Raw genomic sequence first — 25609 nt, 5'->3', positions numbered from 1 at the left:
TGTTTACAGTGATGCATGGAAACTTGTCAGTCACTTGCCTGACTTTTGCTAGGATAAAAAATATGAGGGCCTAAATCCAGTTGAACTGTGAAATCATGAATACCAAGGCTTCCAAATTCTATTTATTACTAATTGAAAATGCTCAGATTCCCAGGCAATTTATACCACTTCTCTTTTTTCATTTTTCTTTTCCTCTTCCCTGCTCTTCTTAAAGCATTTGACATTTAAAATAACAAAATTGGGGTGAATCACAAGAATGTACAAGGAAGAAATTAGAAGGTAAATTACTAAAGTCAAACAATGAATCAATGCTGAAATAACCATATAATATGATACCAACACATGGAACATTTGGAAACTCAGCCAGTGCCAAATATCAGGATTCCTAGGATTCTATACAAAGAAATTTTCTGTCTCCTAGGTAGTAAGCAAACAAATCAAGGCAGTGCTCTAGATACTGTCAAGACTTCTGGAAATCCCACATCTGGCAAAATATTATTCCCAATGAGCTCAGCACGTTGTTTACACAACAGTGAAAAGAGAGAACAAAATGAGAACTATGGAAAGGCACACTGACCAGAAGCAATGTCCTATTGTACAACATCCCCAATCCCTAGCTACCCCTTTAAAGTGATGACTATGGTGCTGGAAATTTTGACCATTCCCTGAATGCTAGCATGTATATTAGCTCGGTCTCTATAGTTTGTTCTCTCCCTAGTTAAGCAAAATGGCATATCAGTAGAGCCTGTCGTCAACCAGGCTTTAAACTGTTTTGTTCTCACGGTGAGAGACACCAGAATATCAGAAAATTTACTTCCTCATCAGTAATTGGCACTGTGCCTGAGACCAATTATGTGGTTAGCTGGTTAGATCAGTTCTTGGAGGCCTCCAATGAATGTCTCTCCAAAATTGTCCTCAGAGACCACTTAAATGCATCATCACATTATTTCAGTTAATGTCCAAAGCTACACTACAGATAATGCCAAGAAACCATCTATTTTATTCCCCACCCCCACTGTGCTCAGCCATATTGTGCCAGATGAAAACATCAGCACAATCTAAAGATTTCAGTTCCGAAACAATAAAATGTACCACCACCGGTTTTTCACTTCAACAATTTCACATTTTGCATTGCAAATAACTTTTTACCACATTATTCCTTTGCTAACAGATGTTTGAAATCCCAGATGCATAGCACTAACTTTCTCCTGTGTTTTCTTCTAATTCTACTTCTTTCAAGTTATTTTCTTATTTTAAAATTTTTATTCATTTTACATACAGCAGCTCCCCTTTCCTTCCTTCTCTCCACAGCCTCCACCCCATCCACTCCTCAGAAATGGTAAGACCTCCAATGGGGAGTCAACAAACCTCATTTAATACATATTTTCTATTCTCTTTCAACCACTTACTTACTACTTTAAGGCCCAAAATACAAGGTAAGTTTGAATTATATAATAGAAAGAAATTGTATTAGCACCATTTTCGTAGTGGTAACGTGGGATTTTACATTGAAAAATGTCCCAATGAATATATGCTAATCAGGTAAAAAGGAAGAAAACCTTTGATTGCATTGTTTACTTTATAATTTTTCTCTATTTCAGCATCTTAGTATAAATTTCATAGCAAGTAGCACAGTAACTGTGACGGTTTTGATTGTTTGCTTGTTCAGTTTTTTGAGACAGGAACTTTCTCTGTTGCCTTTGTTGGCTAGGAACTCATTCTATATCCCAGGCTGGACTAGAACTCATTAAGTATCCCAGATTTGTCTTGAAGTAATAGAAATTCTCCTGGCTTTGCTTCTGGAGTGCTGAAATGACAAGTACATGCTACTACACTCAGATGTGTTTGTGTTTATGTTATTTATTTATTTATTATGTAGTCTAGGCTGGATTCAAAATGATGGTTCTCCTACCTCTGTTTCTCATGTGTCCATATTAAATTGTTAGGAAATAAATAAAAATAGACATGGGATAATGGATCTTTGGATCATGAATAGAGAGATTTGTCACAATTATTGCAGCCTATAATCTTATCTTCATGTTGATGGCATTTGGCTTGCTGTGGCACAATTAGTACTTGGCTATACAAAATACACAATTTCCAGTTGAAGCTCTCAAAAATGTTGCAACAAAGAAATAACTTAATACAATCAATTTTTTGTCTTAAGAAGACAAACTATGTTTTCTATCTTACCTTAAAATTAGTTTTTTTAAGTTATGATTCGTATTTATTTTTTTCTTAAATGTAAAAGAAAATTTTTTGCACAGGATATTTTGACCAAAATTTCACTTTCCTCATCACCTCCCAGATCTCCCCACCACTTTATCAATCCAACTCTATTCCTGCTTTCTTTAAAGTATGTTTTTGAGTGTTTTGTAAAATATATTTTGACCATATTCACTTCCCACCTCTCAGTTTTCCCCAGATTAACCTTTTTTCACACCTAAATAACTTTGTGTCATTTCACAGCTACACCTTTTATTTTTATTTTTTTATTTTAATTTTTTTTTTCATTTTATGCTGGGTAGTGGTGATACACGCCTTCAATTTCAGCACTCAGGGAGGCAGAAGCAGGCGAATCTCTGTGAGTTTGAGGCCAGCCTGGTCTATAAGAGCTAGTTCCAGGACAGGCTCCAAAGCTATAGAGAAACCTTATCTCAGAAAAAAAAATTATTAATTTTACATACAAACCACAGTTCCCCCTGCCTCTCCTTCCTCTCCATCTTGTTGGCGGGGTTCTGCCCGAATCTGCGCTTCCCTTTTCCCGATACAGGACGTGCGCTTTCCCGTATCTCGCCACAAGCTCGGGGCAAGGTTCTAGGGGTTAAACAAAGACGCACGCACACACAGAGAGATCTGGGTCATTTGCCCAAAGGTAAATGCCAACTTTTATTCAGAATTTGCCAGGTTAAATACCCCTTCCTCAGAAGAGCAAACCCCCTCCCAGCCAGGTGTGAGAAAGCAGCGCCATCAGCTTGGTGCCCCTGAGAAATTCCTCTGCAGGCAGGGGAGTGCTAGCAAGAGTTTAGCAACAGACAGTTTAGAGAAGATTTAGGAATCCTCCTTAGCAGGTGAAATTACCATACCAAAGATGAAACAAGGCTCTATGCTAATCCCCTCCAGCTAGCAGAATCGAGCAGAGGAAGCTAAGCTGGTTAGCATAAACATTTCTTGCATCCTGTGCTTTGGCCTCGAGGAGCAGGGAAGACAGGGCCCTATACCATCTCATCCTACCCCACCCCTCATCCACTCCTCAGAAAAGTAAGGCTCCCAGAGGAAGTCAACAAAGTCTGTCACATCACCTGAGGTAGGACCAAACTCCTACTCCCCATAGCAAGGCTGAACAAGGCATCCCACCCTAGGAAATGTGCTCCAAAAAGTCAGTTCATGCACTAGGGATAAATCCTGGTCCCACTGCCTACAGTTGTCATCCACATGCAGAAGACCTAGTTCAGTCCCATGCAGGCTCCCCAACTGCTGTCCTAAAGTACATGGGTTCCCATGAGCTTGGGTCAGCTGCCTCTGGGCCCCATAATGATCTTAAAACCCCCTTGCTCATACAATCCCTGCCCCTCTCTTCTACTGGATTCCTGGAACACAACCTGGTGCTTGGCTCTGGATCTTGGCATCTGCTTCCATCAGTTACTGAATGAAGGTTCTATGATGACAATTAGGGTAGCCACTAATCTGAGTACAGGAGAAGGTCAGTTCAAGCAATGCTCCACTATTGTTAGGAGTCTTATCTGGGTTTATCCTAGTGGATCCCTGGGAATTTCCCTAGCACCAGGTTTCATTCTAACCCCATAATGGCTCCCTCTATCAAGATATCGCTTTCATTGCTCTCCTTCTCTATCCCTCCATCAACTAGAGTATTGTCAGCCAAAACGGCGAGCTGGTAACTGTAACAGCCTACATTAATTAGTGGGGGCAATTCAGGATATTTAATCCTAAAAAAAATTAAAGAAAGAGTCAAGTACCTAGAGTAGGATTTTTCTATACGTTTTTCCCAACATTTGCCTAACAGTCAAGCCTACCTTGGAAGTTCTAAATAGCCAGACTCTTTATTATTTCTCTTTCTCATAGTTCCATGTTTTGAGGATTATGTCAAAACCCACTTTTATCTGAGGTTATCACATCCTTTCTGGACAGAATATTTCACATCTGTCCTAAATGTTCAAAGTCTTCCCACTATTTTTTTACAAATATGATTTCTACAGACAGTTAACAATAATTCTTTGGCCATTGGATTTGTGAGTAATTTATATTCCTTTGTACCCCATGGAGATCACTCATCTTTTTTGAAGTTCAAATTCCACTTTCTCTGTGGTATGTGTGAATATATTTTCTGTGCCTTTGAGATGAACTTCTTCTCCTTCTTCAACTCCTTTTATTCTTAGGATAGGTCTTTTCATGGCATCCTAGATTTTCTGGATATTTTGTGTTAAGAATTTGTTGGATCTAAAATTTTCTTTGATCAGTGAATCTATTTCCACTACCATATCTTCAATGCCTGAGATTCTCTCTTCCATCTCCTATATTCCGCTGTTGGTTTGTGACTATAGTTCCTGATCATTTATCCAGATTTCCATTTTCATAGTTCCCTTGGTTTGTGTTCTCATCATAGCCTCTATTTCAGTTTTTAAGTCTTGAACCATTTTCTTCATCTGTTTGATTGCTTTTTCTTGGTTTTCTTTAAGGGCTTTGTTGATCTCTTTCAATTTTTTGTCTTTTCTTCCACTTCCTTAAGAGAACTTTTCATTTCCTCTTTAAGGACCTCTATTATCTACATAAAGCTATTTCTAATGACGTTTTCTTCTGCTTCATCTGTGTTGGGGTGTTCAGGTCTTGCTGTAGAACCACTAGTTTCAGGTGGTGCTCTATTGTTCATTGTGTTGTTGAGTGTATTCTTACCCTGTTGTCTACCCATCCCTTCCTCCTATTGATACAGGTGGAGCCTGTGCTTTGGGGGATCCCCTCTTCCTCCAATTGGTATTGCTGGGGCCTGTGGCTCCGTTGAACACTCCTTCAGTTGCAGGCAGGGTTGAGCCTCCAGTGATCGCTCCTCCACTGTGTATATGGGCTCAAGGCTCAGCTGCTTGCTCCTCTTGGTGCAGGTGCCCCCCCCCCCCGCCCCCAGCTCCGATGGTCTCTCCTCCAGGTGCAGGCAGTGCCGTGGCTCCAGTGATTGCTCTTCTGTTTGCAGGCAGGGCTGAAGCGCCAATGGTTGGATAGTTTTTGGAGGCCACTGCTGTCACCATGGCCCACCACATTACTGACGCTGGCTCCTGGCATGACCTGGGCCTGCTGCCTCCTCACGCTGTTGCTGGCTCCTGGAGCAGCCTGGACCTGCTGCCAATTGAGAAATTTTGTATCTTAAACTTTGTAGTCTTTTATTCTCTGGTACACTGGCTCTTGGTTTGTGCAGTTATTTGTCCTTGTCTCTGTCAAATTAAGTATTCCTGTTTCTCTTTTTCAGCCTGTCTTTTTCTGAGAGAACCACCATAAACCAGCTTCTTATGCATATCTGATGAATGAGCATCTTGCCCATGGGTATTAGTAAAGTCCTTTCTGATTGACTTATGGTATAATGTCACTTAGAGGCAGGAGACTAGCAATTAGGGTGGTGGAGGAGATGACAGTGACTATCAAACAAATGGCATTGCCAGAACACAAAGGGACCTTAAACCCACCTGGGCTTATTTCAACCCAGGGACATGCTACAAACACCACTCCCAAAGAACTCTGCATAATATAATCTTGGGAGAGGCAGGTAATGTGTTAATGACCCATTACTTTGAACATCTCTATTCTCCCAGTTCTTTCTTCCTTTCATTTCATGGATACCTCTTAGAATCACAGAAACAGGAAACCCAGAGAGGACTCTAACACAAACCTAGTAGTTCTTTCTTTCTGCTAAACACATTAGTGAAAATCAGTCACCAGTATATTTTGGTATCACTTTAAAGAAAGGAATCAAAGTACTTACCCTTGGGGTAGTTTAACCAAGAGTGAGCCATAGTTTGAAGTCTCTGCTTTTCTCCATGCGTTTTCCATCTGTAGCTTGTCTGTTGTATGGGTCTCGATTTGTGTCCCTATGTCTACCAGGATGCTGTCTGAGTCTGTTCCTCTCCCTGTGTTCATTCTTCACATAAGGCTTTTGTTCCTTATTTGTTGAACATCACAGAAACCACCAGATGAGGAAGAACTTAGATGAAAGGAAGATACCTTTCAAAAATCTTTTACAGAGCTTAACAATGGATTAAACCAGGGACTCTCAACTAACCCCAAGTGACCCAGATTAACAAATAAATACTATTAAGCAGTGTTACTTTCAACATTTATACTGGATATTTGTTTTCCTTCCATTTAATGTTTTTAGTAAATGATTATATTAGTAGAAAAACAGAGACATTGATTTTGTTCTTTGGGATAAGGTCACAGAAGAGTACACATCTTAATATAAAAGCTGTGCCTTCGCTCAGGCTGTAAATGTTACTTACACGAGAAATTCAAGGCAAGCAAAGTTTAATTGTTACATTGTTCTCCCATTTTTATTACTTGCTCAGTCACATTCATTGCTGCTTCATGCATTACCCTCTCTCATTAATTGAAAATTCATATACTATATTCCACCCACTGTTTACCCTCCCCCATTTCATCTCCACCTCCCTACCCATCCATCTCTATATCCTTCTTTCTCTCTCTTTAGAAAACAAGCAGGTAAGTATGAAAAGCAAAGAAACCAGAGTTTAAAACAAAACAAAACAACACAAAGTTGCAAAAAAAACCTCAAGAAACACACACAAACAAAACACATAAAATACAAAATCTTAAACTGTTATGAAAAAGACCAGTAAGATAAAAAAAATGCTCAAACAAAGCAAATGATTATTCTCTTAAAGGCAGGTTAAACAGGCTAAGTAAAGAGTAGGGTAGCAGTTCAAGTTTTAAGTGTCCTCACAGTGTATCATTATTGTCAGGTCCAGTCTCTTAGAATGGAAGAGGTATTTTCATAATGATGTATTCTAGAATTTCCTGCTCTCACAACTGAGACAATCTTCAGAGTAACCTGTCTCTGCTTTAATGTTTCAAAGATTGGGTGGTTAGAGTAAGTTTTTATAGTAAATCCTGACTCCATTCCCTTCAGAAACTTACTGCCCATATCTTTCAATGCTGATGCCTCTCATTGCCTCCCAACTTACATTTCTTTTCTCCACAGGGATATTCCTTAATGGAGATAAGGATTTGAAATTTAGAGCCCAATCATACAGAATGCAAAAGTTAAAGGGTAAGATACTACATAAGCACAATTTTAGATGACAAAAGCCAGAGCTGTCCTGGTCCTCTGACTGAAAGCTAAATTCCCCGCCCTGAAATTAATTCAAGCCAGGTGAAAACAATAGTTGTTTTTAAATATGCTAATTTAGTTGTACTGCATACTCCATTTACTTCTGCTCTATTATATCATAATTACTCCCAATTTCTTGATATTCATTTAGTGTAGACAATCTTATCTCCATACGTATGGAGATATTTTCATAAGTAATAAGACATTTTCCTTGTTCATTAAGTCCAAAGGAATAAAACCCACCCCTTTGTATTTCTAATATGAACAGTGATTTAACACAAAAAGACCAAAGCAATTCATATAGATAAATGAGACCATTTTACATTCTTCTCTCACAAATTGCTTCTCTACCACAGCTTCTCCATCGTCCAATCCTCCAAGTTCCCCCCCACCTACTCTCTCCCACTCCCCCACCAAGATCCACTCCTCCTTGGTCTTCCTTCAGAGAAGAGCAGGTCTCCCAGTGGTGCGGGACAATCGTCTATATTCTGTCAATTATATTTTAAATAAACACTGATTGGCCAGTAGCCAGGCAGGAAGTATAGGCAGGAAAACCAGACAGGAAGTAGAGGTGGAGCAATGAGAACAAGAGTATTCTGGGAAGAAGGGACCTCTCTCCCCAGTCCTGCCCAGATCATGGAAGAAGCAAGATGTGACCTGCCCCGCTGAAAAAGCTACCTAGCCATGTGGCTAACATATACTAGAATAATGGGCTAATATAAGTTATGAGAGCTAATACGAAGCCTGAGCCAATGGGCCAATCAGTGTATATCTAATGTAGACTCTCTGAGTGATTTTCTCTGGAACTAAATGTCTGGGGAACTGGGCAGACAGAAACCCCAACAAGCAGGCCTTCATGTTACATCCCAGGGATATCAAAAAACATGGTACAACAAGTTATAATAAGAGTAGGTACAAACACCCATATCCACAATGGCTAAGTCAACCCAGTAGGAGGAAAATGGTCCCAAGAGCAGACAAAAGAGTCCAAGATACCCTCACTGCCAGTGTGGGAAATTTCATAAGAACACCAAGCTATATAACCATAACATATATGCAGAGGACGCAGCTCAGACCTATATAAGCTCCTTGATGGTCCCTCAGTCTCTGTGAGCCCTTATGAGCCCTGCTTAGTAGATTAAATTAAAATTAAAAATGGGTTAATCAGGAAGATGTTATTTTGTAACGGAGATCTTGCAATAAAGCTGCTTGCTGGAAAAAAAATGGGTTAATCAAGATGTGAGAGTTAGCTAATAAGTAGCCTGACCTAACGGGCCAATCAGCTTTATAACTTACAGAGATCTGTGTGTGATTTTTCTCTGGGACTAAACAGCTGGGGAGGGGGGCGGGCAGGACAGAAATCCGAACAAGCCAGCCTGCATCATGTTACAGTTGATTCTATTGGTTGTGTTCTTGTGATATCCTTGACCCCTCTGGCTTCAACAATCCTTTCATCCCCTCTTCCTTGGGATTCCCTGAGCTCTGCTAATGTTTGGTTGTGGGTCTTTGCTTCTGATCACATCAGTTGCTAGATGACACCTCTCTGATAATAATTGGGCTAGGCACTGATCTATGAGTATAGCAGAATATCATTAGAAGTCATTTCATTGATTTTTGGCCAGTCCTATTTGATTCTTTCCTAAGTCTCCTGGGCTATCTAGACTCTGGTTCCCAGTCATCCTGGAAGTACAAGACATGGGCTCCCTCTCATGGTGTTGACTTCTGATGGACCAGTCATTGGTTGGCCAATCCCACAAGTTCTGTGCCACCTAAATTTACCTCAGCATATCTTGTAGGCAGGATAAATTGTAGGTCAAAGGTTTTGTAGCTGGACTGGCATCTCCACCAATAAACTGGCATCTCCACCTGGTTACAGAAGATGGTTGGTTCAGGCTCCACATCCCCCATTACTAGGAGTCTTCACTAGGGTCATCTTCATGGATTCCATGGAGTTTCCACTATCTAAGGTTTCCACATAGTCTCCCCCACAATGCTCCCCAATTCTAGTCATCTCTCCCCATACTCTCTCCCTCCCTCCATCCCCCACCAATTTATCCTGACTGTTCCCACCCCCACCTGCCCCAGTATACCCAAAAAAATCTATTCCATTTCCCCATCCCATGGAGATCAATGCTTCCCTTTTAGTGTTACTTAATCTCTTTGGGTCTGTAGATTGTAACATGATTATCCTTTATTTTATAGCTAATATCCACTAATGAGTGAGTACACACCATGTTTGTCTTTCTGGGTCTGAGTAACATCACTCAGGATGATTTTTTTTCTAGCTCCATCCATTTGCTTGCAAATTTCATGATGTCATTTCTTTAACAACTGAGTAATAGTCCATTGTGTAAATAAACCACATTTTATTTATCCAATCTTTGTTTGAGGGACATCTAGGTTGTCTCCAGTTCCTGGCTATAACAAGTAAACCTGCTATGAACATAGTTGGGCGAGTGTCCTTGAAGTAGGACAGATTATCTTTTGGTATATGCCCAGGAGTGGTATATAGGTGGGTCTTAAGATAGATAGATTCCCAACTTTCTAAGAAACTGCCATGTTGATTTCATAGTGGCTGTACAAGTTTGTACTCCCACCAGCAAATGAGGAGTATTTTCTTTTACTCTACATCCTCTCGAACATGAGATGTCAGTGTGTTTTGATCTTAGTCATTCTGACAAGTGTAAGAAGGAATCTCAAAATCATTTTGATTTCCATATTCTTGATGGTTAAGCGTGTTAAACATTCCTTAAAAGAGCTCCTTAGCCTTTAGAGATTCCTTTATTTAGAATTCTCTGTTTGGATCTGTACCCCAATTTTAAATTATTTTATGTGTTGGATTATTTGGTGTGTTGAGTTATAATTTCCTTCCTTTCTTCCTTTCTTCCTTCCTTCCTTCCTTTCTTTCTTTCTTTCTTTCTTTCTTTCTTTCTTTCTTTCTTTCTTTCTTTCTTTCATCAAGATAGGGTTTCTCTGTACCTTTGGAGCCTGTCCTAGAACTCTGTCTGTAGACCAGGCTAGCCTCAAACTCACAGAGATCTGCCTGTCTCTGCCTCCTGAGTGCTGGGATTAAAGACATGAGCTACCATGGCCCAGTGATTCCTAATTTCTTGAGTTCTTTTTATATTTTGGAGATTAGCCCTCTGCCAGATGTAGAGTTGATGAAAATCCTTTCCAATTCTGCAGGCTGCCATTTTGTCCTATGTAACATGAGGGGCCGGCTTGTTGGGGTATCTGTTCCCTCCCGGTACCCCACAGCCGGCAACTCCCAAGGAAAATCACACACAAGACTCCATAAGATTATAAACTGATTGACCCATTAGGTCAGGCTACTTATTAGTCCTTGTAACTTATATTAATCCATTATCATTATGTATGTTAGCCATAATGGGCTCAGTACCTTTCTCAGTGTGACAGCTTACATGTTGCCTCTTCGGTGGTCTGCGCAGGAGTGGCTGAGGAAGTTTCCTCCTCCCTAGCCTTCTCCTATTCTCATTGCCCTGCCTCCACTTCCTGTCTGGTTGACCCACCTATACTTCCTGCCTGGCCAATCAGCGTTTTATTAAAATACATGATTGACAGAATACAGACAATTCTCCCACACCAGTCCTATTTACAGTGTCCTTCCCTTAGAGAAGTTTTCAGTTTCATGAGGTCAGATTTATTAATTGTTGATCTTAGTGTTGGTGCCATTAGAGTTCTGTTCAGGAAGTTGTCCCTTGTGTCAATGAGTTCAAGGCTATTCCCCACTTTCTCTTCTATGGTTTTATATTGAGGTCTTAGATTCACTTGAATTTGAGTTTTGTGCAGGATGATAGATATGGATCCATTTGCATTCTTCTACATGCCAACATTCAGTTATGCCAGCACCTTTTATTGAAGATGAGTTTTTTTTCCATTGTATAATTTTGGCCTTTGTCAAAAATCAAGTGTTCATAGGTGTGTGGATTTACTTCTAGATCTTTGCTTCGGTTCTATTGATCCACATGTCTGTCTTTATGCCAGCACCAATCAGTTTTTATGACTATAGCTCTATAGTAGATCTTAATATCAGGGACAGTAATACCGCCAGAAGTTCTTTAGTTGTTCAGAGTTGTTTCAGCTATTCAAAATATTTTTCTTCAATATGAAGTTAAGTATTGTCCCTTCAAGGTCTGTAAAAAATTGTGTTGGAATTTTTATGGGTTTTGTATTGTATCTGTAGATTGTTTATGGTATCATGGCTTTTACTATGTTGGTCCTACCTATCCATGAGCATGGAAGGTATTTCCATCTTCTGACATCTTAAATTTCTTCCTTCAAATACTTGACATCTTTATCAGAGAAGTCTTTCACTCACTTTGTTAGGGTTATCCCAAGATATTTTATATTGTTTGTGACTATCGTGAAGGGCTTTTTCTCAATCCATTTTTCATTTTTATAGAGGAAATCTACTGATTTTTTTTAGTTAATCTTATATCCAACCACTTTGTTGAAGGGGTTTATCAGCTATAGGAATTCCCAGGTAGAATTTTTGGGGTTATTTATGTGTACTATCATATCATTGATAAATAGTGATACTTTGACTTCTTCCTTTCCAAATTGTATCCCCTTGATCTCTTCAGTTGTCTTATTGTTCTAGCTAGATTTTCATGTACTGTATTGAATAGCTATGGAGAGAGTGGACAGCCTTGACTTGTTCCTGATTTTAGTGGAATAGCTTTGAGTTTCTCTCCATTTAATTTGACATTGACTATAGGCGTTCTGTAAATTGTTCTTATTATGTTTAGGTATGTCCCTATTATCTTGAATCTCTGCAGGGCTTTTATCATTTAGGGGTGTTAGATTTTATTGAAGGCTTTTTCAGCATCTAATGAAATGATCATGTGGGGTTTTTTTTCTTTTAGTTTATTTATATAGTGGATTGCATTCACTGCCTTTTGTATGTTGAACAAGCTCTGCATCTCTAGAATGAAGCCTACTTGATCATGGTCAATGATCTTTTTGATGTGTTCTTGGATTCAGTTTCAGTATTTTTTGCATCTATGTTCATAAGGGAAATTGGTCTGTAATTCTCTTTCTTTGTTGACTCTTTGTGTGGCTTGGGTATCAGAGTGATTTGACCTCATAAAATGAATTTGGTAATGCTTCTTCTTCTGTTTCTCTTTTGTGAAATAATTTGGGGGAGTTTTGGCAACAGCTTTTCCTTGAAAGTGTGGTATAATTCAGCTTTAAAATCCTCTGACTTTGAGCTTCTTTTTGGTTGGGTCACTTTTAATGACTGCTTTTTTAAATTAGGGATTATAAATCTATTTACATTGTTTATCTGACCTTATTTAACATTGGTAGGTGGTATCTATTGAAAAAATTATCAATTTATTTTAGATTTTCCAATTTTGTGAAGTACAAGTTTTTAAAGTATATCCTATGATTCTTTAGATTTCCTTAGTGTCTTTTACTATGTTCCTTGTTTTCTTTCTGTCTTTGTTAATTTGGATATTCAGTGCTTTCATTGTGTCCCATAAGTTTGGATATGTTGTACATTCATTTTCATTGAATTCTAGCAAGTCTTTAATTTATTTCTGCCTTAATCTAGTAGTCATTCCCTAGAGAATTGTTCAGTTTCCATGAGTTTGTAGGCTTTCTGTTGTTCCTGTTGTTGTTGAAATCCAGCTTTAATCTGTGGTGGTTTGGTAGGATTACTTTAGGGGGTTATTTCAGTTTTTGTGTTTGTGTTAAGACTTGCTTTGTGACCCAATGTGGCCAATTTTAGAAAAAGCTACATGAAGTGCTGAGTATAAGGTATATTCTTTTATGTTTGCATGGAATGTTAAATAGATATCTATTAAGTCCATTTGAGTCACAACATCTGTTAGATCCCTTTTCTGTCTGTTTCTGTTTGAAAAATCTGTCGAGTGGTGAGAGTGGGATGTTGAGGCATCCCATTATTAGTGTGTGGGGTTTAATGTGCGATTTATGCTTTAGTAATGTTTCTTTTACAAATGTGGGTGCTCTTGTATTTAGAACATAAATGTTCAGAACTGGAATTTCATCTTGATGGATTTTTCCTGGGATGAATATGAAATGTCCTTCTCTATCTCTTTTGGTCAATTTGTTTGAAGTCTATTTTGCTAGATTTTGGATAGCAACATCAGCTTCTTTCTTAGGTCCATTTGATTGGAAAAAACCTCTAGTACTTGTCTCTCTTATTTAGATCAACATGGGAAATCTGCCTTAAGTTTTCTTGGGCCTCTACTATGATGTATCTTTTCTTTTTTCTTTTTTCTTTCATTTTTTTTGGGGGGGGGGTTCAAGACAGGGTTTCACTGTTTTCAGCTCCAGCTGTCTTGGAACTAATTCTGTAGACTAGGCAGCCCATAAACTCATACAGATTCACCTACCTCGGCCGCCCAAGTGCTGGAATTAAAGGCATGTGTTACCACCATCAGGCTATGATGTATCTTTAAGAGTTGGGTTAAGTTCTATCCTAAGAACCTAAAAAGAAATTAGAATTTAACCAAAATATTGTCTGGCTTCAACTTAAGCTTATTGTTGTGAAAATTTGCCCAAAGGATGGAAGCTTAAATTATAATACCACCTTACAGCTGGCTCTTACATGTGGGAATCAAGGGAAATAAGTCAGTTAGCCTCTAATATCCACAGAAATCCTCAGAAACTATAGGCAGGGCCTCATATCCTTCAGGCTCATATGTTGAATATTTTCTTCCCAGTGTTCAGCAACTGAGATCGGAGAAAGATCAAGAGGAAAGTAGAAGAGGAGAAAGGACCCCAAATATTGCCCTGGGCCAGATCTCACAGATCAAAGGATTAAGACCAGATGTGTATTGAGTGAAAAAAATCACTGGTCACTGGACACGTGACTAACACCCCACCCTTTCACCCCCGCCACTGAAGTCATGTCCGGCATGTATAAACTCAAAGTCTAGCATTTGAAGGTGTATTGTTCAAATTCTTAGTGTATGAATGAACCAATTCCCAACAAGGACTAAGGACGTTGGGGAAATAGGGCTGGGTGTAGCTCCTGCTTGCTCTCTGCTGAAGAAACCTGGATTACTCGATATGTGGCAGGTAAGAAAATTAGCTAGCCTGTTGCTATTGGGTCATTTACTAAAGCTTTACCTCTTTTCTTGGAATTCCATCACCATAATTTACAGATATAGTAGGGGTAGAAAGAATACCCTAATGATAACATCTTGCTCCACAAGCACTCTGTCAGTTGAAAGACTGGATTTTTAACTATACATCCCTTGTTGTCCATCAATGCCCATCTCTCCTGTTGAGTGAAGATTTATTTAGTTGCCTAAAGGAAGTCTTGCATTCCACAATGACCCGAGAGTGGTGATAGCCCTAGCCTCTGGAGTACCCCTAGAAATTCTAACAAAAGTAAACTCTACTGGTTGGAATGTGGGGAATCCCTGGAAAAAACAAAACCGCTTACCCAATCAAACTCCACTGAAAACTGGGAGTAAGTGATCTCTATGAGGTTATCAAGGGTCCTTAACTGTGATGGTCAGCTTGTGCAATCCCTTAATCAGGTAAGCAGGCCTTTACAGAAGCCCCCAGACTGAACATGCCCGACCTCTATTTTTTTCTTATAATTTGTGACAGAAAAACAAGACCTTGCCTTGGGGATGTTGATTTAAGGCTTAAAACTGGGCCTGTAGCACATATTTCAGAGAAATGTATTGTAGCATCAGGGTGCCTTTTTGTCTAAGAGCTGTGGCAGCCACAGTAATGCTATTCTAAAAAGGAGCTCCTTTGTCTAAGAGCAGTGGTGGACATGCACGGCACTGCTAGTCTGAGAAGTTTCTAAGTAGTCATTGTGGAAATCATTAGAGGCTCTTGGCCCCTCATCATGCATAGGACAGGCTATAATTAGATGAGCGTGGACGGTTAACTTGCCTCTTAGGGCCACTTTTCTTGTGTCTCATAGGTTTGGGTATGGTATGCAATTTTCATTCAATTATAGGAAATTTTTAACTTATTTCTTCATGTTTATTTTGACCCAGTTTTCATTCAGTCATAAGTTGTTTAGTTTCCATGAGTTTATAAGCTTTCTGTTGTTTCCTTTTTGTTACTATCTAGCTTTAACCCCCATGGTGGTCATATAGGATGCAGAATATTGTTTCAATTTTCTTGCATCTGTTGAGAATTGTGTCTGTTGAGACTTGTATGTGGTCAGTTTTGGACAAAGTTCCATGAGGTTCTGACAAGAAGGTATGCTGTGTTTAGACGAAATGTTCTATAAATAATGACTAGGTCCATTTGATTTATGTTGTTATTTAACTACAGCAATTCTGGGCATTTTTACTTGAATGGCCTGTCTTTTGGTGAGAGTAGGGTACTGAAGTCTCCCACTATCACTGTGTGAAGGTTAAGTTGTGATTTTAGCTGTACTAGTGTTTCTTCTGTGAATTGGGGCTCCCTCAGCTTGGTACATAAATGCTTAGGATTCCAATATCGTCTTGATAGAATTTTTGTTTGATGAAGTAAGTAGTGTCCTTTGCTAAATTTTCCGATTAATTTTGTTTTGAAGTCTCTTTTGTTACATATTAACTAGCTTGCTTTTCGGGTACATATGCTTGGAAAATCTTTTTTTCCAGCATTTTACTCTGAGCTAATGGCTCTCCTTGATGTTGAGGAGTGTTCTCATATGCAGCAGAAAGATGGATCCTGTTTTATAATTCTGTCTGGTAGTCTATGTTTTTTATTGGTGATGGAGACCACTGATACTGAAAGTTCTCAACAAGTAGTGATTGTTGAGTACTGTGAGTTTTCTGTTTTGGTGCTGAGTTTTCCCTCTTTTGATTTGCTGGTCTGGACTCATTTATTCCTGATGTTTTCTTGGGTGTGCTTAACCTCTTCATATTGAAGTGTTCCTTGAAATACGTTCTGTAGAGATGTATTTGTAAATAGATAATGCTTAAATTTCATTTTATCATTGAATATTTTTCTTTCTCCATGTATTATGATTGGAGATAGGAACTACAGATTAGAGAGAACATTTAGTGTTTGTCTTTCTGAATCTAGAATACCTTGCTCAATATATTTTCTAGTTCTAGCCATTTACGTACAATTTGCATGATTTTCTTTATCCATTCATCAGTTGGAGGACATTCAAACATTTTCAATTTCCTAGCTATTATAAATACAGCAGCAATGAACGTGGCTGAGCAAGTGTTATGGAGTAGGGTTTGAGTCCTTTAGAAATATGCAAACAAGTGGTATAGCTTGGTCATATTGTCGATTTATTTTCAGCTTTTTGAGAATCTGCCTTACCAATTTCCAGAGATGATACATCAATTTGCAAACCCCCCAACACCTCATCAACATTTGTTGTTAGTTGTTTTTTATTTTATTTTATTTTACTGTAGTTCTTTAGACTGGGGTGAGATAAAATCTCAAAGTACAATTTTATGTCATTATGGGCTGAATAAAACTTCAGTGTATCTAGTATTCATTTTTGTTTGCTTGTCCCAACAAGATATCTTTCTGCAGTCTGAGCTCACCTCAAACTCATGATCCACTTGCTTTGTCCTCCCTGTTCAGAGATTACAAGAATGTACCAGTATGTCTAGACTGTATATGGTATTCTTAATTAAACTTTAAATTGTGTTAAGACTTAGGACTCATTATTCTTGTCCCTTTATGCCTGTACAGTTGCTGTTGAGAAATATCTCATTCATTTAAAGTGGATACTTTTAAATGTAACCAGGGTTTTACTTTAGAGATTTAGAAAATTTGACTTCTATATGCTATGGAGAAAATTCTTTCTAGTTGCAATTTTGATAGTTTTGCAAGACTCCTTTACATTCATGTCAATATCTTTCCTGAGATTAGAAAAATTCTGTTACTATTTCATTGAATTTGTTCTGCCATTAGCTCTTACCCACATATTTGTAGCAGCTTTCTTCCTCTTCCTTGCTTTGTTTTGTAGTCACAAAGCCCCTTTTTTTCATTAAGTGTTTTTTGCTCCACTGTAATCTGTTATCTGATCTCAGGCCCATGAAGGAGCATGTGACAAAAATCTAGCACAATATAAATGAACTTTCACTGACAATTTTGGCAAAGGCTAAAAGTCCAAAATGCTAACAGAAATATGAGTAATAAAGGTTTCTGTTAGTAATGTTTCAGGTAGAAATGAGGACTCTCACTTGAAATGTATGAAAAGTTACCTTCCTTAGATTATAGTAAAGAATTCAGAAGCATTTAGCATACATCATCAGTCATTTTCAGTGCTGAGCTTAAAGTTGATGAGTCCATCAACTTTTCAGAGGAATGTCCACCATAGCACAGAATTCAGACTCTAACATGGGTATTACTCACTACTTTCTGTCAAATTTATAGACAGAAGCCATAGTATAAAGTGAAAGAGAAAGATTTGAAAGTTTTGAAATTTGACTTTAAAAAGAGCATATAAGCCAGCCTGGTCTACAAGAGCTAGTTCCAGGACAGGATCCAAAGCTACAGAGAAACCCTGTCTCAAAAAACAAAAAAACAAAACACAAAACGAAACAAAGAAAAGAAAGGAAGGAAGGAAGGAAGGAAGGAAGGAAAGAAAGAAAGAAAGAAAGAAAGAAAGAAAGAAGGAAGGAAGGAAGGAAGAACATGTAAAAATATGGCCAAGAAAAGATGCAGTTTCACTATACTTTGAAGTTTCAAAATCCATCCTTTCCATTGTGCCTCTCTGCTTCCTGTTCATGGAGGGAAAAACAACCTTTCGGCTGCTACTCCTGCACCATGTCAGCCTGTCTGCTGCCATGAAGGTGATAGGTGGTGATATTCCTCTAGAACCATAACCCCTAAATAAGCCCTTCCTTCTATAAATTACCTTGGTCACTGGTGTTTTATCACACCAAGAGAAAAGGAAGCAATTACAGAAGTTGGTACTAGGAGGGGAGTCTTGCCCTGAGAGCATTCTTCCCTTTATTCCAATGCAGATTTGTCCTTTTCTTAAACTGATCTCTTTATCTCTTTCAGAACCAGCCTTGGTTCCAAAAGTAAATTTTCTGGTGCTCTTTTTCTCTTGAAACTATACATTTTATATTCGTTTTTCTGGCCCACTTGCTCTTTCATTGTAGACTTGCATAAGTGATTACTAATAACCACACAACAGAGTCAATATTAGGCTGTCTTGAAAGAAATCTCCATCAAACAAGTTAATCCATTCCTTCTTAATTAAACTTCAAATTCTTAGGACAAAGGCAAAAAACATCTACATTTTTTGCCAAAATATCACAAGAACGGCCTCTAGCCCCATTGCTGTTGAAGTCCTTGCTTCTCTCTGAAGTCTCTTGAGATGGGCTTCCATAGCCACATAGCTCTCAGCACCTACTTCCAGGTCCTACAATCCCTGCTTACAGCATTTAAGCACTTTTCTAATCTGAAGTCCCAAAGCCTTCCATATTCCAAAAAAAAAAAACAACCCACACACAAAAAAGTGGTCAGGTTCATCATAACAATGGCCAACTTTCTGGTAAGCAAATATTCTATAAGAACTGTTAGAGTGACATTTTGAATTTAGACTCACTAAAGTGAAATCTTTGCTTTTGCTGGAGCCATTGGTACTGGTCAGTCAGCTGAGGCCAAAGAATAAGCTGTGATTAAGAAAAGACCTGCCTCAAAACTGTATGCTAGACTTTGTTGACTCCTCATTGTTAGAAATATTTTTTAATATTAGCTCTCTAACGATGCAAAAATTCCCAATCAAGCCAAATCAAAACAAGCCAAATTAAGAAATATCCAGGTTTAATGGGAGATCTGTGCTCTTGAGTGACCCCGCGGGGGAAACCGGGAAGCTGCAGAAATGCAACCCCTGGGAGGAAGAAAGGGAGACCACATGTTCTTTTCTTGGGAGATCACTTAAGTACCCTGGGGAAAATGGTCCTGACCAGGGAGGGGTCAGGACCTGGCCTGCTGGGATTTGAAGTCCAGACCAGGCCTGGGGCCTGGGATAGATGCAAGGAGCAGGGGCCTACACTCCCAACTTAACACTCATGGGAAGCCTTACCCTCTTGAGAAGCGGATGGGGTGCGGGGGGGGGGGGGGAGATGGAGGGAGCAGGAGTTAGAAAGGGAGTGGGATTGGTATGTAAAATTTCAATTAAATAATAATAAAAAAAAGAAGAAACCAACATCATGGGAGTATTTTTTCTCATCTGTATTTACCTTTTAAAGCAGAATGTAATTGGGCACTGTATTTCCACTCACAAGCCTTGCTGAGTTACAAGACCTAGGGAAGCTTAGGATTTTGTTCTTGGTACTTTGGAAAACAAGCCACATGGGGTTCCTGTTGTTTTAGCTTGTGTACTTACTTCTAAGATTAGTACATGCAGAACTATAGGGGATGAAAAATTTTAAGATGAAACTTAAGCCATCTTAATTTTTTTGTTTTAAACATGAACTTCTGGGAGTATTTTCTCGGGGTCAGCACACAGAAGCTGTGGTCCAGAGAGACCTGAGGCTGCATCTCATCCTGGCAGACAAAACTTTCCCAGGTGGCACTGGTTTTGAAGGCAGGAAGAGGTCATGGAGGGCAGCTCAGGCTCAGCACTGTGAGGGGCCGGGAGAGGCTACTTTTGGAATGTGCAGCCTCACTTGAAGAAGAAGCTCCAGGATTGAAGAGATCAAGGAGAGAAGTTGAGGCTTGGCCGATAGGGCAGTGCAGGACCTGCAGGAAGGCCTTGAGAGGGCAAGAAACCTTGAGAGGCCATTGTTTGAAGGTGAACGTGAAGCTGGAAACATGTTGGAAACCAGAGATGTTAGAGGTGCCAGAGCTGTGGAATATCTGCCAAGGAGAGCTAGTGGAGGCTTTCAAGTCAGTTCTGTCTCCGCCTCTAGGTCCCATGTCCCAAGTGCATGGTCTCTTCAACAATAAGGACTTATGGTCCACCTCTGGGAGGTAAGCAAGGGCAGCAGCAATAGCCTATAATGTTAGGAGGGAGCCTTGGACTCCCCTGGCCAACAACGGGAAAGGAGGCTTCTCTTGCCTGGTATTGGGGCTTTTGTTGATAGTTTGTGGCTCTTGGGGGTAACACTGTCAACTTAGCAGGGAAATTTTCATTTAAACTATAAACATATATGTATACATGTAGACTTACATGTATTATGTGTAATTTGAGGTAATTACCATTGCAACCATTTGTATTCAAAGTTATAATTGAAATGGGCACGCTAATTTTTTTTTCAAGATAGGTTTTCTCTGTTTAACAGCTCTGGCTATCCTGTAGTTTACTCTGTAGAACACAGAGATCCCAAGTGCTGGGACCAAAGGCATGAGCCACCACCACCCAGCATGGACATGCTAATTTCTAAAGTTTTTTCTTTCATGATCTTGCTAATTGAATTACTATTGCTCTTTTCTTCTGCTCAATTAGCATTAGGGATTTGCTTATTTATTGTGTTGGATAAGATGAATTCTTTTTTACTTCTCATTTGTTTATTCTTCTAATGAAGTTTATCCTTTTCCTATAGTCTTGTAATTGAGACTGCGTTGCTGCTTTTGTGTACAGTATTGTTTTGAGTATTTTCTGCAGTAGTGGTTTTGTAGTTCCAAACTGTCTTAGTATATGTTCGCCTTGAGACATTCTTATTTCACCAAGTTATTTTAAACCATAGTTTTGGTGCATATAGCAATCTTAGTTGGCAATTACTTATATATAAGACTTGAAATATACATTTCATGCTTTCCTGTCTCTGATGAGAGAGGTAACCTTATTTTGATATCCTCACCTTTTGTAAATGAGTTGATATTTTCCCTTACAGCTTTTAATTTTTTTATATTCAAATATAATTACATCACTTCCCATCATCCCTTTCCATCCTCCATTCCCTTCCATGTCCCCTCCCTCCAACTTCTCTGATGTACCCTCACTCGCAAATTAATAGCTTCTTTTAGTTTGATTATTGTTACATACATATGTATATGTGTATATATATATGCACAAATATATAAATACCACCTATGAAGTCTGTTTTTGTTGTATATATCAGGAGATTCATGCCCTAAGGGGCTAATTCTCCCTCTCTCAACAGTCATAAGTTACCTGTACTTTTGTCTAGGGGTAGAACCCCATGAGCTCCCCTCACCCCATTCCAAGCTAGCATGCCTATTGTTTATGGATCTTAGAAGATAATCTAGTACATCCCTTAGAAATTTTAATATTTTCTTTACTTTGTATTTTTGACATCTGGTCTATATGTCTATTTTCACTTTTTTTGATTTCCATATTAAGTTTTTAGTGCCACTTGTGTTAGATGTCCATTTCTTTCTCAAGATTTGGGGTCTATTAGACAATGATTTCATTAAACAAATGAACTATGCCTTTAGTTTTTATCAGTGTCTTCTTCTACTCCATAGGTCTCTTGATGGTGTCACAACGTTTTTGAACATTATAGTCATGTTAACTTATTTTTTCTTTAGTGATATCTGAATGTAAATGAACCTTTACCTTATCCTTTATCTGTTACATTTATTCCTCTGCCTGATATTTTCTGTTGGTGATGTTTCATTGTAATTTTTATGAATTTTTAATTAAAATATGTCATTTTTCTTTTTTCCTTTCCTCTTTTCACTCCTTCTCATGGAGCCCCTCCCTCATTCCCATTCTAAATCATGACTTCTTTTTCTCTCTTAATTTTACACATATATAAACACTGTTTATATAAAAGCCTCAATATACAACAACAACCATATCAGTTCATTTAGTGTTACTTGTGATTTCAGGGCTGACCATTTGGTATTCAACAACCTCATCCCTGCGGAAAACTATTTCTTATGTGCTCAGCATTCCATTGTCTGTAGTTCTTTGTTTATGGATGGGGCCTCATGAGATCACCACTTCCATGTTAGCATGCCTTTTGGTGCTGTACTTCATCAGGTCTTGTTCTGATAGCCAAACTGTGTTTCTATTTTATTGATTAGCTCTTTCATTCAAGAATTTTATTCAGTTCTTATTGAGAATCTTGAGTTCCTTGAATTTTTATCTGTTTCTTAATTTCTCCTCAATATTTCTGGCTTTTACACCTACTTGGCAAATTGTCTACCCAAACCAGGGAAAGACAGAACAAAAACCAAAAACTGCAGACTAATATCCCTGTTTAACATAGATGCAAAAATTCTCAAGTAAATACTAGCAAACTGAAATGCAGGGTGGTTAAAAATGTAAATGAATAAATATTATAAATCATATAAGTGGACTAAAAGACCAAAGTCACATGAGCATCTCAATGGATGCTGAAAAGGCCTTTGACAAAATCCCAAAACCATGATAAAAGTCCTAGAGAGAGTAGGACTGGAGGGAACATATCTAAACATAATAAACACACACACACACACACACACACACACACACGACCAACCCCTAGCCAACCTGAAGCAATCCCACCTAAATCAGGAACAAGACTGGGCTTCCCCCCTTTCAATATGGTACTGGAAGTGTTAATGATAGCAATGAGAAAATACCAGGAAATTAAAGGGATACAAACAGTCAAATTATTCCTATTTGCAGATGATATGAGATCATTACATAAGAGATTCCCAAAATTCAACCAGAAAACTTCTAGAAATAATAAACAGTTTCATCAAAATGACAGAAACACACTGACAGCGACATAGACATACTTTGAACTACGATAGTATTAAAGAGAATGAAATATTTCAGAATAAACTTAACCAAGGAGGTTAAAGACCTCTACAATGAAAACTTCAAATCTCTGAAGAAGAGAATAAGACACTGAAAACGGAAAGATACCTTGTGTTTATGGAATGGTAGAATTAACATTACGCAACAGGCCATCCTACCGAAAGCTATTTATACATTCAATCCAGTCAAAATACTCACAACATTCTTCACAGAAACAGAAAAAAAATCCTGAAATTTATATGAAAAAAGAAAAGACCCCAAAATAGCCAAAGCAATCTTGAGTAAAAATAATATAAAAGAACTGCTATTCCAGATATCAATATCTTGTAGAGCTACAGTAATAAAAACAGTATGATACCAGCACAGCTAGACCACTGGAATAAAGTATAAGGCCCAAATATAAGTACTCATAACTACAGCCATCATATTTGACAAAGAGGCAAAAAACATACTCTTAAGAAATATAGTTTCTTCAAGGGCTTGGGGAACTGAATGTCCACATATAAAAGAATGAAATTAGACCCATATCTATGGTCTTACACAAAAATTAGTTCCAAGTGGAGCATAGACCTCAACTTTATGCATGAAACACTCAAACTCAATGTAGAGCAACAATCAACTGAGTGAAGAAGAAACCAATAGAATGGGAGAGAATCTTTTCTCAGTTATAGATCTGGCAGAGGATTAACATCCAGAAAATTTAAAAAAGAAATCCCTCAAGAAACAGAGTCAAGGAAATAAATGTTCTAATTAGAAATAGGCTAGATATCAAAACAGAGTTCTCAATTTAAGAAATAAAAATGACAAAGAAATAGATCAAAGTGTTCATCATATTTAGCGATCAGGGAACTGCAAGTTAAAGCAACTCTGAGATTTCCTCTCAGTCTAGTACAATGACTAAGATCAACAAAGCAACTGACAACATCCTGCGGAGCTTGTCCGGGAAGAGGAAATGCTCACTGTCGGTGGGAATGCAAACTGCTACAGGCACTCAAGAAATCTATGAAGAATCCCCCAAAGATAAACAAACAAAAAATAATCTACCATAAAACACAGCTATACCAATCCTTGGCATATGCCCAAAGGAGTGGACATCTTACTCCACAGACACTTGCTCAGCCATGTTCATTGCTCCTCTATTCACAATAGCCAGGAAATGGAAACAATTTGAAAGTCTGCCAACAGATGAATGGATAGTAAAAATGCTGTGCATATACACTGTGTACTACTCAGCACAACACACTACTACTCTTTACTTTGTAAAGAAATATAAAATCATGGCATTTGCAGGTAAACGGATGGACCTAGAGACCAGAAAGCCTCACGCTATCTTTCGTCTGCAGTTTCTTGCTCCATATCCTCAGATGTGAGTACACAACATGGAGTAACCATAGAAACCAGGTATGTATAAAGGGACCATAGAAGGGTGTAGGGAGGGGAATAGCAGGATACTGATAACATGAAGTGGTAGGAAACAGAATAACGGTGAGGGCCTCCAACTGGGGAGATGGTGGGGGGAGTCAATAAAGAAAAAGGAGGAACAAGAGACGAATAACACCAAGGTTGTTTGATAAAGTGTCAAGGAGTCACTATTTTGGATTTACATAAAATTATACACTATGCATATAAGTATATGTATGCACATATATACACATATATGCATATTAAAGGAACTTAAGGTACTTATGCTGGCAATGCTATTTAGAAGAACCATAGGTGAACAAAATCCCTGGTAGCAAACATGAGACTCCTCCCTTGGATAAATTGGTAAAATAATCCATGTGACTCCAAAACCAATATAGATTATCATCAATATAACCCTTTTTGCCTCTCAGGAGTTTAGAGTGAGCCCCTATTATTGAAGAAATCACACACATAGGACACAGGACTTGGATGATTCAAACTGACCTGAAAGCCTCATCCCTGCTGTCTAGCTGTCTATGTTCAATGGTTCCAGAAAATGCTATGCAAAATGCCAAGAGGGAAGCAATTAGAAAGTCCTACCCTGGCCAGGCAGTGGTGGCGCATGCCTTTAATCCTAGCACTTGTGAGGCAGAGGCAGGAGGATCTCTGTGAGTTCGAGGCCAGCCTGGTCTAGAAGAGCTAGTTTCAGGACAGCCTCCTAAAGCTACAGCGAAACCCTGTCTTGAAAAATAAATTTAAAAAAAATTAAGAAAGAAAAGAAAGTCCTACCCTGATACAACACCTATGAACTATGACAATCACCAGCATGGCAACATTGTGGGATTAACCATGATATTTGGGGGCTGACAATCCAAAGATAGTTCAACAAGAACGCATTGCGACATGGCAAGATATGCATAAAGGTATAAGAAGTAGCACTATATGTAGGTGGCAATCGGCTGTCTAATTGGACTTAAGGTCCACTCAATAGGAAGAAAACCATGCCCGGTGCTGGAAATCTGGCCAGCTTCCTGGGGTCAGTGAGATCATGGACCTGAGAAAAGACTCTATTACCACCACGCTAGTAGACTAGCATAATTCCTTACTACATTCCAATCCTTATACCCACAGACCCGTGTAGCTACCACTCATCAATGAAGCCTCTCTCTACAGCAAAGGGAGACATCACAGAAAACAACTGGACACAATGCACT

The 25609-nt window shown here is 38.7% G+C and overlaps 1 long non-coding RNA gene across 2 annotated transcripts in view; it reads left to right on the top strand.

Moving 5' to 3' along the window:
- Positions 1 to 1183: 1183 nt before the first annotated feature.
- The window catches only part of LOC125389384 (uncharacterized), a 44956-nt gene continuing 20530 nt past the window's right edge, over positions 1184 to 25609 (top strand). Inside the window, exons 1-3 of one of the 2 annotated variants that reach the window (XR_015000184.2) lie at positions 1184 to 1436; positions 14059 to 14416; positions 24282 to 24392. This is a non-coding gene — a long non-coding RNA (uncharacterized LOC125389384). Of the gene's footprint in view, positions 1437 to 7217; positions 7289 to 14058; positions 14417 to 24281; positions 24393 to 25609 lie in introns of those variants that run through there. The other variant, XR_015736924.1, reaches the window with a different exon arrangement.

This window comes from Myodes glareolus, chromosome X (genome assembly GCF_982192425.1).
Source record: "Myodes glareolus chromosome X, mMyoGla1.1, whole genome shotgun sequence".
Classification (NCBI taxonomy): domain Eukaryota; kingdom Metazoa; phylum Chordata; class Mammalia; order Rodentia; family Cricetidae; genus Myodes; species Myodes glareolus.
This window is presented reverse-complemented; position numbering and strand designations above follow the sequence as displayed.